Source organism: Cyanistes caeruleus, chromosome 31 (genome assembly GCF_971803275.1).
Source record: "Cyanistes caeruleus chromosome 31, bCyaCae1.hap1.1, whole genome shotgun sequence".
Taxonomy (NCBI): domain Eukaryota; kingdom Metazoa; phylum Chordata; class Aves; order Passeriformes; family Paridae; genus Cyanistes; species Cyanistes caeruleus.
Window position 1 is genome coordinate 1,792,314 of NC_141731.1, and position 16,076 is coordinate 1,808,389.

The window sequence follows — 16,076 nt, forward strand, 5'->3', positions numbered from 1 at the left end:
ATATACAGTTAGATGGAGTCTCTACACTTTTCTTAGATCTTCTACAGAATTTCTCTAACACGATTCAGTCCTGGAACGTTCACTGCTCCCGTGATGTCAGCTGGCAGCTGATGGGTGACTGAGGGTTTTGATGTTCAAGTTGTTCTTCAGATCCTTCTAAATCTTAAAACAAAGGATACCTGAAAAATTGATAGAGACATAACATCATAGTAACGACATAAAAGTTCTGTTGGCAACTGTCTGTGTAGTGTTCAGACACAACTGTGTCCTGACAGCTCCACTTCTGATCCATGTCTGGAGTACCAAGGCTGTGTGATGACTTCTCTGTTCACTGGATCTCGTGTGTTCAGAGGCAGACAGTCTGGTCAGATGGACAGGTGACCTTTTTGAACCTGCCAACAAAACACAGGCACTTCTCTCCTTGAAGTTAATGAATTACACTAATCAAATGTTTTTAGGGCATCCATTTCCCCCGTTTTCTTAAAAAAAAATAAAATGAGATGTACTTCTGTTATAGACATCAACAGCAACACAAAACCATATACACAATTAATAAGAACTTATACCGGTTAAAAATCAATTAAATCATAAACATTATTAATAACACATGTAATATAAAACTACTATTAATTACTAAAACACTGCACCAGCATCCCATAGTTAGCAAACAAACAGAAACAAAACAATCAGTGAAGGATTGGGTAATCACCTCCGGGAATGATTCTCCAAGCCCACTTCAAAACTGATCCAGCTGTCATATCAACAGGGTCAAATTGCTGAGTCAAAAAGTGACTCAAATACTGATTTGGGACAGAAAACATCTGGATATGATGGCAAACATTCCCTCCAGGTAAAGTCAAGGCTTGGCCAGGGCCTGGCTTTAAACTGGAAAGATGCCTCTTAACATATTTCTAGAACAAGGTTCTCAATAGTAGCAGCTATGAGATGCTTACAGCACAGCAAACTGTTAAAATACATTTGTACAAATCAAATGATCAGAAGCCTCAGGTACCAGACCAATTAAACCATGCAGCAGTTGGTTTAATCTGAAGCCTCTCCCATGGCAGCTGATCCTCAGCAATGATACATCTTCTTAAAATTCTGGAAACACTGAAAAATAAGAAAGCTATAACAAACAAAACTGCAGAGATTGCAACAACCAATAGAACTCCTGATGAAGTCAAGGGTGTCACAGACTGCATTCCCTTCTATCCACAAGCAGGTGTTCACCAGTGTTCCATCACTGCTGTTTCAGTTGTCGCTGTCTTCATATCTCTAGGAAAATAACTATACTTTGCAGTTTAAACAAGTGTCTCCAATAAAACACAAAACAATTTAAATTAAACAATATTTAAACTTAACAATAATTATATATGATAAAAGGAAATAACAAACTTAACCTTAAAAGAATATCTAAGTTAGAAAACTTAACTTAAAAACATTCAAGCCTAAACATTATAAAACTTAACTATCCTTAATTCTATTAACACTTAATCTATATTAAATAAAATCATAACTTAATATTATTCTGTTAGTACAAAAAGCAACTAAAAGTTTGATATATACTTTTTAAACACAATATAACAGTAACATGAATTCACTATAAAGATTATAAGAATGTAACAAATACATCACAATTCTATGTCATCTAGCTTTGAGAATAACCCACAATAACTGCAAATGTTACTAAAAGTACTTATTCATAACAGGAATTTGCCTAGTATATGCTTAAATTGGTTAGGATTTGAAAGTGTAGTTTTTCTAGAGAAAAACCACAACAACACAGAATTTGGCGAGTTGCCATCCAGCTTTGTAGCACTTTTCAAAAGTACTACATTTACATTTTTTCAGAAACATCAAGTCCAATTCTTAAACTAAAACCCAAAATCCAAATTGGTGTATATGCAGTTATATGTGCTTTATATAACAAAAGGACTCACATTAAAATTACCTTATTAAAATTGTGGAAAAAACAAGCAAATAGATAATATATCCTTTAACTTAACTTTGTCTTGTACAGTAAAGTTCTCTTAACTAATTATTTTTTAAACCACAAATCTCTTCTGTAGATATCATTAATTGGAAGGTTTTCCTAAAAGCTGTAAATCACACCATGTTTAAACACTTTTTCTCTCTTTTTTTTTTTTTTTTCTTAAACGTTCAAAGAATCACAGTAACTTCTCTAGTAAAATCCTAAAAACTGCAATTGCATAAACTCATAATTACTTAAAACACAAGATTAACTCTACAATGATTTTTGAAAACCCAATAAATTATGACTTTTTAACAAACTGGGTATTATCTGGGTGCTTCTTCTTAGAGAGGGAGCAGGGGGGTGAGCTGCCCACCCTGCTGCTGCTGCAGCTCTGCTCTTATCTTCCTTCACCTTCTCTACATACTCTTGCAGCGAGGAAAAATGGAGAGAAAGGAAAAGAAAACCTCACAAAGTTAACTTTAACAAATGCAGTTTTTACTCTCAATCTCTCGTGTTGTTTGCCGATAGAGGAAAAAAGGGCACGATTTTACAAAAGCAGGCGATGCTACACGAAAAGTCTCTCAGGCCAGGTGCTAACAACGGCGATCATTGCAGCTTATCAGCGTGGCCTTGGAACTTTTCTTGCTGCTGCTTCTACCCCCAGGGTGCCTTTGTTCTCTGCACCCACCTCAGTGCTCCCCCATGTCCCCCTGGTTCGGGTGGAAACCAGACTAAATTTGGCTTCTTTTCTTCCAGGGTGGTAAAGATGGAACTTTAATAAGATTGTAATGCTAAAAGTGACTCCAAAAATGAAGCAAATATTTCTGGATGTATCACATCCTGCCATAACTGAACAGATTCTGTTCGTTGTTTCAGCGTTCGCTGTGGAACTTTTTTTTTTTTTTTTCTCTTTTTTTTTTCTTTTTTTCTTTTTTTTTTTTTTTTTTTTCTTTATTTTCTTCTCTTTGACTCTCCCTCCCTCTCTCCATGGGCAGCATAGATAGGAGTGCTAGTCCAGCAGTGGGAGGTAAAGGCATCTGCCGCTGTGACGCAGGTAGAATTACGGGGCTCACAGCCTCAGCATATCTCACTTTTCTGTCCTTTAAGGTATTAATTGCAATCTGCCAAGTTCAACCGAGAGACAGTGTCCTTGCTCTTTTCCGTAATTGCCGTTTCCCATATCAGAGCCGATATATCAGTCCGTTCTTGCACCACAAAAAGCGGTGTGAGCACTGCAAATGCCCATGACAATTAGCCCATATAATGAGCATATCCAGGTCCTTTTCCTGGGCTGCTTCGCCTCGTTTAATGAGGATGCAGAGAAGCAGTTTATCTGCCGCCGCAAACTCTGCCTCCATGCTGATGGCCACCCGCAAGGGGGAAGGTTGCGACCCTTCTACCACGCCCTTGCCTTCCTGGGCCCCCCCCAGCAGCCTGACTTTCCACGTCCTACCGCTCAGCGTTTCACCGCGCTCAGGCTGCCTATCCGGTGCCGATCCAAGCCCGCGACGTCTAATGCCCAGATCCACTCCGCTGACTCCAAAGCCCCTCTGCCCGCAGGGGTGTCTCTGGTCGGAGCGCCAGATGTAGAAAGACCCCCGAGCTGTTCACCAGTCTTCACAGAAGTAATTGTGAATGCCGTTTATTTCTAATATTAACACACCTTTTATAGGGTTATACAGGGTCTGCGGGCAGAGCAAGCTACTATTGGCTAACACACACAGGTTTACATTCTTATCCTTGTACACAAGGATATTGTTTTGCTTTACTCTCTCTTCTGCAGGCAAGTTTCAAGGATTTCAGCCCTTAATATCACGACTTATTCCAAAGGCTGGTTTGTGCATACAGGCCTTTACTAATATTTAAAATATAGCAACAATTATAGAGTAGGATTGTAGTGCAGGACGGTAGTGTAGGTTTGTAGTGTAGGATTGTAGAGTAGGATTTTAAATAAAATTTCTCAAATCTCAACTCCTTTGGAACATTTCTCTCCTTCTGACCCTGTGAGAAAGCTCAGCATTTCCTCCTGAATTGTCAGTTTTTTCTTAGAGGTGGAAAGTGACATTGATGGCTTCTTTGGTACAGTTTGTAAGGGGGGAAGGCTCCTCTTCATTCATCCTCTCCAGACCACACTGCCTTTGGAATATGGCCACCTGGCCAAGTTTTGCCAGAATGCTGTGGCATTTCTATCTGAGGCAGAAACAGCAATGGCATTTGGAGGAAAAACCAAAGGAGGAGTGGTGCAACGCAAACATCCTGTGCAGATGCAGGCTGTGCAGATGTGACTCGAGAGTATTTGGGTTCCTGCCACTTGGATTTGTATCCCTAAGAGAAATCTCTTTGGCTGGAGGAGAGTCTGGCTGAAGAGAGAAAGCAGAAAGAGCAGTGAGGGTGCTGTGCAAGGTCTCCTGTGGTGCAGAGCTGTCAGCGACTGTGAGGTGAGAGCGGGCCCGGCCTTGGCCAGGCTGGAGCCCCAGCAGAGCCCTGGCAGAGCCCAGAGAAGCCTGAGCCTCGGCAGAGGCAGGCTGGAAGAAGGCCCTTGGAGCTGCAAGAGGCAGCAGCCTGGCCCTGGCTGCCTCTTGCTGGCCCCAGGCAAATCCTCCGCTCTCAGAGCCAAGCTGGCAGCTGGCTGCTCCTGAGGGGAAGCGGCGCCGTGCTGGGCACAGCACACACTGGTGCCATGGGCTGTCTAGAGTCTGCACAGGAGGAGAGAAAGGCAAAGAGCAGCCCAGGGCTGCTGCCCTGCCTGACCATTGCTGCTCTTCTGCCACCTGCCCTGGAACTCCTGGCAATGGTCAGCAGTGTGTGCAGCACTCTGGGCACAGGGGGAGGGAGCTGGGCTGCTCCGCAGGCTCCAGCACAGGGCAGTGTCCTTCAGGCACGGCATTTCTGCCAGGGGAACCGAGGCCAGCGTGAGGCACTGACAGCAAGTCAGGGCACATCTGCACGAGCCACTGCCTCACACAGCTCTGGGACCAAGCGCCTGCAATCCTGGAGCTCTGCACTGAGCCACAGCAAAGGTGTGAAATGCAGAGGGCTTTGCAGAAATATTCAGGGGCACCAGGCCAGCCTGCTTGGTGCTCTCTGGAGCACAGCAAGCACTGTGCAATGCAGCTCGGAGCTGCTGGCAGAGAGGGACTGTGGGCATGTGCCTGAGGCTTGTTCTTGAGTAGTGGTTTGGAAGGGAGCAGAAGGGTCTCAGTAGGCACTTTGTGTTTTCTTCATGAATTGCTGAATGAAAGACACAATGTGGCCTCACACAGCAAGAGAACTTGCAGAACTTACTGACTGTAAGTTTGTGTTGAATTCCGAGAAAAGGAAAGAGTTGAAGTGTAACAAAAAGGACTTTTGAATTCAGGTAGCTCCTGAGCCTTCATCCAAAATGACCACCAGGAGGCTGACAACTACCTCATGCAGAGCCCTGCTGCAAGGGCTTCCACAATCATGGAATTAGAAAATATGAAGCTTAGGAAAGTAGAATGTGCCCATCAAGTTAAAAAAGTTTAAAAACTTGTCATGTGCAAAGAATGGACAAGTGAGTTTGTGGTGGAGCTTCCCCCTCACTCCTGGTGTTGAATAAACGAATCCCTGCTCTGCAGGCCCTACACTATGGAGTACTGTTTTCTTGACTACTATTTGTGCATCATAATCACGCTATGCTTTTCATTGTCTTCTTAGAACCTTCCAGGCATGAAGTGAGTAAGACAGTGAGTTGTGTGTTGATAGGGCCGAAGAAACATTTCCAAATGCCATCCTAGGAAAGGAAAGGACGCAAAACAGCCCTGGGGAAGAGTGTCCCTCGCACAGCCCTCAGAGCTGCCACCATGCACAAGATGGCGGCCGGGGCTGAGGCTGTGCCACCATGCACAAGATGCCGGCCGGGGCTGAGGCTGTGCCACCATGCACAAGATAGCGGCCGGGGCTGAGGCTGTGCCACCGTGCACAAGATGGCGGCCGGGGCTGAGGCTGTGCCACCGTGCACAAGATGCCGACCGGGGCTGAGGCTGTGCCACCGTGCACAAGATGGCGGCCGGGGCTGAGGCTGTGCCACCGTGCACAAGATGCCGGCCGGGGCTGAGGCTGTGCCTCTCAGAGCGCTCTGCAGCCTCTGCCAGCCCAGCCCCAGCCCCGGAGCAGCGCAGGGCGGGCAGAGCCCCCTTCCAGCCGTCTGCTTCAATGGACATTGACAGACACCCGGGCCACGCACACAGGCTGACACCTTTGCTCTGTGCACACAAACACGTACCAGACACTTGGGAACCTCGGCTGGCAGCATTTTCAGGTGAAAATACAAAGAAACTCCAGGGTTTGAAGGTTTATAGAATAGAATATTTAATTTGCCAATAAAAGGACCAAAAGCAGAAAGGGCCATCCCAGCCTGTTCCTTCCATGCAGGAATAGTGTCACAGTGACTGTGAGCTGATGACGACGGAGATGGGATTTAATCCAAAGCAGATTGTGCAGTGGGTGCTCACCTGTGATATGTATCCCTCACAGTACCTATTTATTTGGAACACTAGGAAGATTATGAGGCTGGGCAAGATATTAACCCTTTCAATACACGGATGAGACCTACAAACCTTGTTCCTCTCTCCAGGGACAGAAAAGGACAGAGTAATAACACACAAAAAAACAACATAAAAACATCAAAGTCAGTAAAAAAAAAGGCCAAACCTCAGATAGAAAAGAAATGAAAAAATGGCAATTGAAACTAAAATAATCATTTAGTAAGGCCATAGGGATAATCGATAGACTAAAATATCTCATTTAATTCATGAAAAAAGTATAAAATAAAGTATTAAAACTGTAAATCTAAACAAAAGCATCCATTAATGAAACAAATGTTAAAATAACTGTAATCCCATGAAAAGCTTGAACAGAAAATAAATAAAAACAATAACATCCTCATTGCATTGAGGGAGAGAAGTAGAAAACTTCCATTTCCAAAGATGATCACGAAAACAAATGAAGAAAATGTTTGCCTTCAAACAACTCATCCTTAAAATAACACCCCATGAATTCATAACCCATAGACACACCTCTAGGAGGGCTGTAAAAATGAGAAAAATGTCACAATAGAAAAATTTTTTCCCAGATGCCTGCTATTTGTAAAAATAAAAAACCACAAAAAATCTGTTTCTTGTAAAAAAGTCTTCATGATACAATAAGAAAAAACTCCTCTCCTTAAAAAAACTAATAAAAAACTTGTGTAATGAATACTGTTTTAACATCTGAAGTTCTATCTCTATGCTGTCAGTTAAAAAAAAAAACAACAAAAATTATTCAGGAGAGGAAAGGCATTCTGTAAGTTTTATTCTGGTTTCTCATTCTTGTAGTCCTGTTAATAAAGTTTTTTATTCCTTCTAAGTTTAAAGCCTGGTTTTCCCTTCTCCTAATCCATATTTCACAGTGAGAAATGAGTAAGTGCCCTGGAGATTTCAGCCAGCGCTAAACCCACCACATTATTTAGTGCATTAGCCAAAAAACTCAAATTAGCGAATCTAAGGCACTGCACCAGGCTGAAGCTGAGGATCCCCAGCCAAGCTCAGAGGGAGGAGAACACAGCATTTGTGGGATCCTTTCCAGTCTGACTTGCTTTAGCTGGAGCCTGGGGGAGGAGAGAGCAGGAGAAGGGTTGGCTGAGTCCTCTCCCCTCTGCCTTGCCCTTCTCTGCTGGATCCTCAGTTCATCCCACACCCACCCCAAGACTCCAGCCCCATCCTACTGGTGATTAAAGGAGATAAAGAGGAGATAAAAGAGATAGAGAGGAGAGAAAAAGACAAGTTTAAATGCAGTATAAATATGAAAGAAATACCTATGTTAGTGAGTGCTGAGAGTTCCAAGGGAGCTGAAGGGTTTGCGAAGGGCCAGGAGCCCGTGAAGGGCTCAGGAGCTGCTGCTGCCGGGAGGGAGGAAATGCACCAATGGCTCCCAGCAGAGTCTGTGCTTTGAGGCTCTTTCCCAAACAGCTGCAGGAGGGAAAGCAGCTGAGTTTGGAGGAAGAGTTTTCTGCTGAGGTTTCCTGTTTGGAGCTGTCACAAGCTTGAGCTGCTCAAGGGAAACGCGGCTCTGCTTCCAGCAGGGCCCAACTGCCCGGGAGCACAACTTGGTTCCCTGGCCCTGAGCCAGCGGGCAGCAGCAGCTTCTGTTCCCTCCTGGCTCTTGTGTCATTTCCAGCAGCACAAGACACACCAAGAAAAGCTCCTCCAGAACATGCCATGAGAAACACAACCTGATTTCATTGCAGGAAGGAGCTCTGACAGTCCCACGGGCTCAGGGTTGTTTGTCAGTGAACAGAGCAGGGAAAAGCACAGACACATTCCCTGCACAGGGAATTCACAGGAGGAAAGTGCAGCGCTGGAGGATGTGCTTGGATACAACGTTCCCACGGCAGTTTTGGGGATAAAATCGTCAGCAGAGAGAAAAAGAAAAAGTGCTACCAAGGGTGGGCTGGGGAGGGCTGGTGCTTCCCGTGAGGCTCCCGAAGCTCAACAGTGTGGAAGAGTGGCTAGCTAACAAAGGTCGTGTTCCCATGCAGCAATTAGCTGAGAAAGAATTAAACAACAGTAGAGTGTAGTTGGTATGAGATGTTGCAAAGTCAGAAAGACCTTAGTGATAACTGTGAACTGAGAACAGGACACTGTGATCAGAAGAATGTGGATTCAGCACAGATGAATGACCACAAGAATGTGGAAATAGGTGGAGTTGTCCTTAAACGAAATATCCAATAATGAGCTTGCTTTTGCACTATGTAGGAGCCTAATTATTGATGTTATATAGGGAGTTTGGAGTTGCCAATAAAGGAGACTTGCTGATCATTCATACTGAGTGCTGCTTGTCTCCCGCCAAACTCATCAAATGGCGCCCGAACAAATGGGACCCTTGGGACCTTTGGGACCTTTGGGACATTAAAAAGCGAAGGCCACGGGAGTCGGCGACAGGGGACGGGTCCTCCGCAGCAAGGACGGCGAAAAGCAACGGTGCCGCGCCCCAGGCGACCTCAGAGGAGAGTCCTGGCCGTAACGTGCTGCCAAACCTTGTAGGGCTGCAACAGCGCTGACGGTAAGATGGAAAGGCAAGCAGCACATGATTTATTTACCTGCTTTTTAGAAAAGCCACAGGTTAAGGGTTTTGATTTGCGCAAGGAGCTCCCTGGACTTCTTGCTTGTGGGTATGCTCACGCCTTTGCCTCCCACTGCTGGGCAAACACTCCTATCTATGCTGCCCATGGAAGGAGGGAGGGAGAGTCAGAGAGAAGGAAATAATGAGAAAGAAATTCCAGAGCAAACGCTGAAACAATGAACAGAATCTGTTCAGTTACGGCAGGATGTGATATATCCTGAACTATTTGCTTCACTTTTGGAGTCACTCTTAACACTACAATCTTATTTAAGTTCCAACTTTACTACCCTGGAAGAAAAGAATCCAAATTTAGATTGGTTTCCACCCGAACCAGGGGGACATGGGGGAGCACTGAGGTGTGCGCAGAGAGCAGGGGCCCCCGGGGCAGAAGCAGTGCAGAAAAAGTTCCAAGGCCACTCTGAAGAATTACAGAAACAGCTGAGCAGAAACAGGTGGCTCAGACAGCTTCAAAAAGTGACAAAATAGCCAAAAATCACGAACTATATGGGATCTAATTCAAACTTCATCACTGTAATTAGAAGTTGATAAGCTGCAATGGTCACCATTGTTAGCACCTGGCCGTGAGAGACTTTTTGTGTAACATCGCCTGCTTTTGTAAAAATTGTGCCCCTTTTTTCCTCTATCAGCGAACAAGAGAGATTGAGAGAAACAACTGTATGTGTTAAAGTTAACTTTGTGAGGTGTTTTTTTGTTGTTTTTTTCTGCAAGAGTATGTGGAGAATGTGAAGAAAGATAACAGCAGCAGAGAGCAGCAGCAGGGCGGGCAGTCCACCCCCCCGCCCCCTCTCTAAGAAAAAGCACTGGGATAGTACCCAGTTTGATAAAAAGTCATGATTCATGGGTCTTTAAAAATGTTTTTATATACCCTGTTAGAGTTAATTTTGTGTTTTAAGTAATTATGAGTTTATGCAGTTGCAGTTTTTTAGAGTTTTCCTGGAGAAATTATTATGATTCTTTGAAAGTTTAAAAAGGCCCCTTTTCAAAAAAAAGGTGTTTAAGGTGAATATTAACAGAAGTTACCTTGCAATAATTAGCCTTAAAACCTAAGGTTAAAATATGGTATAATTTACAGCTACTAAGAAAACCTTCCAATTGATGTTATCTACAAAAGATATTTATAGTTTGAAAAAATTAATTAGTTAAGAGAACTTTACTGCACAAGACAAAGTTAAGTTAAAGTATATATTACCCATTTGCTTGTTTTTTCCACAATTCTAATAAGGTAATTTCAATGTGAGTCCTTTTGTTATATAAAACACATATAACTGCATATATACCAATTTGGATTTTAGATTTTAGTTTAAGAATTAGACTTAATGTTTCTGAAAAGTGCTACAAAAGCTGAATGGCAACTTGCCAAATCCTGTGTTGTTGTGGTTTTTCTCTAGAAAAACTGCACTTTAAAATCCTAACCAATTTGAACATATACTAGGCAAATTCCTGTTTTGAATGAGTATTTTTAGTACCATTTGCAGTTATTGTGAGTTATTCTCAAGGCTAGATGACATAGAATTGTGATGGATTTGTTACATTTTTATAATCTTCATAGTGAATCCATGTTACTATTATATTGTGTTTAAAATGTATATATCAAACCTTTAGTTGCCTCTTTGTAGTAACAGAATAAGATTAAGTTATGTTTTTATTTAATATAGATTAAGTGTTAATAGAATTAAGAAAAGTCAAGTTTTATTATGTTTAGGCTTGAATGTTTTTAAGTTAAGTTTTATAACTTAGATATTCCTTTAAGGTTAAGTTTTGTTACTTCCTTTTGTTATAATTAATTTTATTGATTTTAAATACTGTTTAATTTTAATTGTTTATGTTTTATTGGAGACACTTGTCTAAACTGCAAAGTATAGTTATTTTCCTAGAGAGATGAAGATAGCCACAACTGAAACAGCTGTGACAGAACACTGATGAACACCTGCTTGTGGATAGAAGTGAATGCAGTCTGTGACACCCTTGACTTCATCAGGAGTTCTATTGGTTGTTGCAATCTCTGCAGTTTTTGTTTGTTATAGCTTTCTTATTTTTCAGTGTTTCTAGAATTTTAAGATGTACCATTGCTGAGGATCAGCTGCCATGGGAGAGGCTTCAGATTAAACCAACTGCTGCATGGTTTAATTGGTCTGGTACCTGAGGCTTCTGATCATTTGCTTTGTACAAATGCATTTTAACAGTTTGCTGTGCTGTGAGCATCTCCTAGCTGCTACTATTGAGAACCTTGTTTTAGAAATGAGTTAAGAGGCATCTTTCCAGTTTAAAGCCAGGCCCTGGCCAAGCCTTGACTTTACCTGGACAGAATGTTTGCCAGCAGATCCAGATGTTTTCTGTACCAAATCAGTATTTGAGTCACTTTTTGACTCAGCAATTTGACCCTATTAATATGGCAGCTGGATCAATTTTGAAGTGAGCTTGGAGAATCATTTCCGGAGGTGGTTATCCAATCCTTCACTGATGATTTTTCGTTTCTGTTTGTTTGCTAACTATGGGATGCTGGTGCAGTGTTTTAGTAATTAATAGTAGTTTTATATTACATATCTTATTAATAATGTTTATGATTTAATTGATTTTTTAACTGCTATAGGTTCTTAATCCTTGTATATATGGGTTTGTGTTGATGTTGATGTTTATAACAGAAGTACATCTCATTTTTATTTTTTTTTAAGAAAACGGGGAAAATTGATATCCTAAAAGCATTTTGATTAGTGTAATTCATTAACTTCAAGGAGAGAAGTGTCTGTGTTTTGTTGGCAGGTTCAAAAAGGTCACCTGTCCATCTGACCAGACTGTCTGCCTCTGAACACACGAGATCCAGTGAACAGAGAAGTCACGACACAGCCTTGGTACTCCAGACATGGATCAGAAGTGGAGCTGTCAGGACACAGTTGTGTCTGAACACTACACAGACAGTTTACCAACAGAAATTTTATGTTGTTATTATGATGTTGTGTCTCTACCAATTTTTCAGTTATCTTTTGTTTTAAGATTTAGAAGGATGTGAAGAACAACCTGAACATCAAAGCCCTCAGTCACTGATCAGCTGCCAGCTGACATCACAGGAGCAGTGAACGTTCCAAGACTGAATCGTGTTAAATCATAGTCTGTTTGTGAAGGAAATTCTGTAGAAGATCTAAGAAAAGTGTAGAGACTCCATCTAACTGTATATAAAGCAAATTGTAGTTGTTTACCCTTTCAGCAAATTGCTTCCACACTTAGACTACATATATACCAGAGCACATGTGTTAAAAGTAGTTAGATAATAGTTTAAGAGTTTAGCCTGTGTAGTAATTGTTATGTTAGTATAAAGTATAAGCATTTCCCCCTTCAAGAGGTAGTGTAAGCATCTTTGAAAGTCCATTTAACGTTAAAGTTTAGCTGTGAGTTTGCAAGTATGGTGTCATTTACATGGAACAAACTGCTTATGGTAATTGTGTTGTGTATAGTCCTGACCAACTGTCTGCTAACTAACATCCAAAAGTGACAGAACATATGGGTCACTCTGGCACATTGAACTGGCCAAAGGTCAATGTGTTTGAGCCTAGCCACACCTGGAGATCCTTTTCACACCTGTCTCATAGGAGTCCCTGAATGGGATCCTCAAGCAGCATTTAAAGGTTTAATTAGTAATGAGACTCGACTGAATGGATTGGCAATGTTGCAAGAGTGCAATTGCACTTTTGGCTTCACATTAAGACAACTTGAAGCCTGCAGGCAAGCAAAAATTACCAAAGTTCTCAATGTTACCATGCAGCCCTCAGAAGAATTAGATTTGTTAGGTTCCACCAATACCTCAGGTGGATGGATAATGTTTGAACCCCCAACAAAAAGTCATTCTAACAAAGTAATGCAGCACTGGGCTGCAGACAACCCTGTAGCTGATCTCGTTACTCACACTGAGAGTAAAGCCTTTATTAGTGGTGCAATCTCACAGGACAATTACCAAAGTGATTACCTAGTTCCATATTCCTAATCTGTGGAGATAGAGCATGGAATTAGATTCCTGCTAATCCACATAGAAAACCCTGTTATTTTGGGAAACTTACTTTGTTTCCATCCAAGCTTACACCAATTGTAGAATGTAGCTGATAAAATAAAAAACAGCAGTCAAAGTGAAGCCTGAATGAATTAAAGCTTAGCAACTCTAAAAAGGCTCGCTTGTTAGACTAATAAAAAATTGAATTTAATATCCACAATGTTAAGTGAACTTTCAGCTGATGTGAGTAGTGTATGTCATGCAGTATTATAAAATCGAGCTGCAATTGACTTTTTGCTCTTAGCACAAGGACATGGTTGTGAGGAGTTTGAAGGCATGTGCTGTCTGAATCTTACTGATCATTCAGTTTCCATCCATGAGCAACTACAACAGCTTCAGGATGGGTTACATGCCCTGAAATAAGATAGTGACCCCACTGGAAGTTGGTTCTCCAGCTGGGGCATCACTGGATGGTTGAGGTCTCTTGTGCTAGAAGGGGGACGGACTTTACTTATAATGTTAATAGGGATGAAAGTCTAAGTTGTGTGTTATCTTGGCTTCATGAAACTATAGAATGAGTCACATCCAAAGCCTGGTTTGTGCAAAAAGTGAAAGGGGGAATTGTTGCTATATTTTATATATTAGTAAAGGCCTGTCTGCACAAACCAGTCTTTGAAATAAGTCGTGATATTAAAGGCTAAAGTCCTTGAAACCCTCCTGCAGAAGAGAGAGTAAAGCAAAACAAAATCCTTGTGTACAGGAGAAAAAATGTAAACCTGCGTGTGTTAGCCAATAGTAACTTGCTCTGTTCGCAGGCCCTGTAGAACCCTATAAAAGGTGTGCTAAAGATAGAAATAAATGGTGTTCACGTTTACTTCTGTGAAGAGCGGTGGGTTGCTGGCAGTCCTCCAATAAAGTTCTACAAATGAAACATAACAAATGTCATTGGGGTGCAGAGGCATTGGTGAAATTGATGAAACAAAAATTAATCTCGGTATGGATGCTAACAATGGCCAAATCAGTAATGTCAAAATGTGAAATCTGCTTAAAAAACAACTCAGTGACTAGACACAGGCATAGCTAGGGAAGATTAGGATAGGAACAGAATCAGGATGACACTTGGCAAGAAGCCTCTAGTAGAGTGAAATTTGGGTGGACCCTAGAGTCTTTACTTGGTCCTATAGCAAACTATCAGAATAAAGAAATGTACAAACTTACAGGTCGGGTAGATAAATTAGCAAGAGTGACCTGAGAAAGATTTAAAGAACTAAACATACAATTACAATTTACTACTCCTGAAAGAGCATGGAGTGTGTGAGTTTTTCTAAAGGGACAGATTGATCATTGCTGCGTCCACACCCCAAATGTGACTGCAGATGTAGAATATGACATCAATCAATTGCAACAAATAGAGCATGGAGCACAGGAAGAGCAAAAGGATTTGTCTACAAGTTGGTTAGGCAAAATCTTCAAAGGGTTAGGGTGGAATGTGAGTTCATGGATTAAATCTATCATTGAGAGTGTGATCATCTTACTAACTGTATTCTTAGCAATTTGGTTAGTTGACAGCATCTTCAAGGGAGAAATACAGAAGAAAACGTCCTGGAACCAGAAAATAATAAAGGCACTGATGTGAGATCCACACCCACCATCTTCTGGTTCTCCAGTTCGTGACAACATCCAGGACAACGCTTACATCAATCAAGGATTCGAAGAACATCAAGTATAAACTCAGAAACAAAGGAGTGTATCAAGTGAAAACATTTGCACTTCTAGTGAAGTAAAAATGCTTTCAAAGGGGGGAATAATAGTAAAAGGTCTTAAAATCTTAGAAAATTCAGGGACTTAGAAATAAAGTTAGGTTTGGCAAGCCTGGGAAAAGTAGGCTCTGGGAAATGTTAGGCCTTGTCCTTGCTAAAGATCAGGTGAAACTGCACCTGTGTTAGCAGTATATAATAAATGATACAATTAGATATGATTAGATATGATTAGATATAATTATTGTTTAAAGAACATGAGGAACAATGTTAGGGGGCTGGGGGGGATCATGAGAAATCCATGCTTGGGTAACATCAATGTATACAATAGAACGATGTAAGTTTAATAATTAATATATAAGTTTTATAATGATAGAGTAGAAAAACATGTTCAACTCAAAACCAAGTCAGGTCAGATTTGGGTATGTGTACCCCTGACACCCAGATCTCTTAATAAAGCACCTGTATAATCATTCATGATTATGTGTGTTCCTGAACGCTAACAATTTCATCAGATTTTACTGGAATTTTGTGAGAAATTTGTGGAATTTTGTGGGATATTTTGTAAAATTTTGTGAGGTATTGAGGAGATTTAGGGAATTTTGTGGGAAATTTTCTGGAATTTTGAGGATTTTTCTAGAATTTTGTGGGATTCTGAGAAGACTTGAAGAGTTTTTTGGTATTTTTATGGAATTTTGTGGAACACTGGAGATTTTGTGGATGTTTCTGGAATTTGGTAGGGTTTTGTGAAGACTTAGGGAATTTTGTGGGATTTTTCTGGAATTTGGTGGGATTTTTCTTGAATTTTGTGGGGCTTTTCAAGAATTTTGTGATTTTTTTTTCTGGAATTCTGTGTAAATAGGAGGAGATTCTGTGGGATGTTTCTGGAAATGTGTAGGGTTTTGATAAGATTGAGGGTTTTTTGTATTTTTCTGCAATTTTATGGGATTTTTCTGGAATTTTGTAGAAAATTGTGGAGATATTTTGGGATGTTTCTGGAAATGTGTAGGGTTTTGAGAAGTTTTAGGAAATTTTGTGGGTGTTTTCTGCCATTTTGTGGGATTTTAAGGAGACTTGAAGGATTTTGTGGGAGGTTTATAGAATTATTGGGATTTTTATGGAATGTTGTGGGGGTTTTGTGGAATTTTGCGGGATTTTGAGGAGACTTGAGGAATTTTGAGGGATTTTTCTTAGGCTTTGTGGAAATTGGAGCAGATTTTTT

The 16,076-nt window shown here is 41.2% G+C and overlaps 1 long non-coding RNA gene across 1 annotated transcript; it reads left to right on the plus strand.

The window, feature by feature from the left end:
- The first annotated feature begins 8,777 nt into the window (after window positions 1-8,777).
- On the plus strand, window positions 8,778-15,329 carry LOC147648684 (uncharacterized). Its single transcript, XR_015279996.1, has 2 exons — window positions 8,778-9,037; window positions 11,879-15,329. It is a non-coding gene; the product is annotated as an uncharacterized LOC147648684 (long non-coding RNA).
- The last annotated feature ends 747 nt before the right edge of the window (window positions 15,330-16,076 follow it).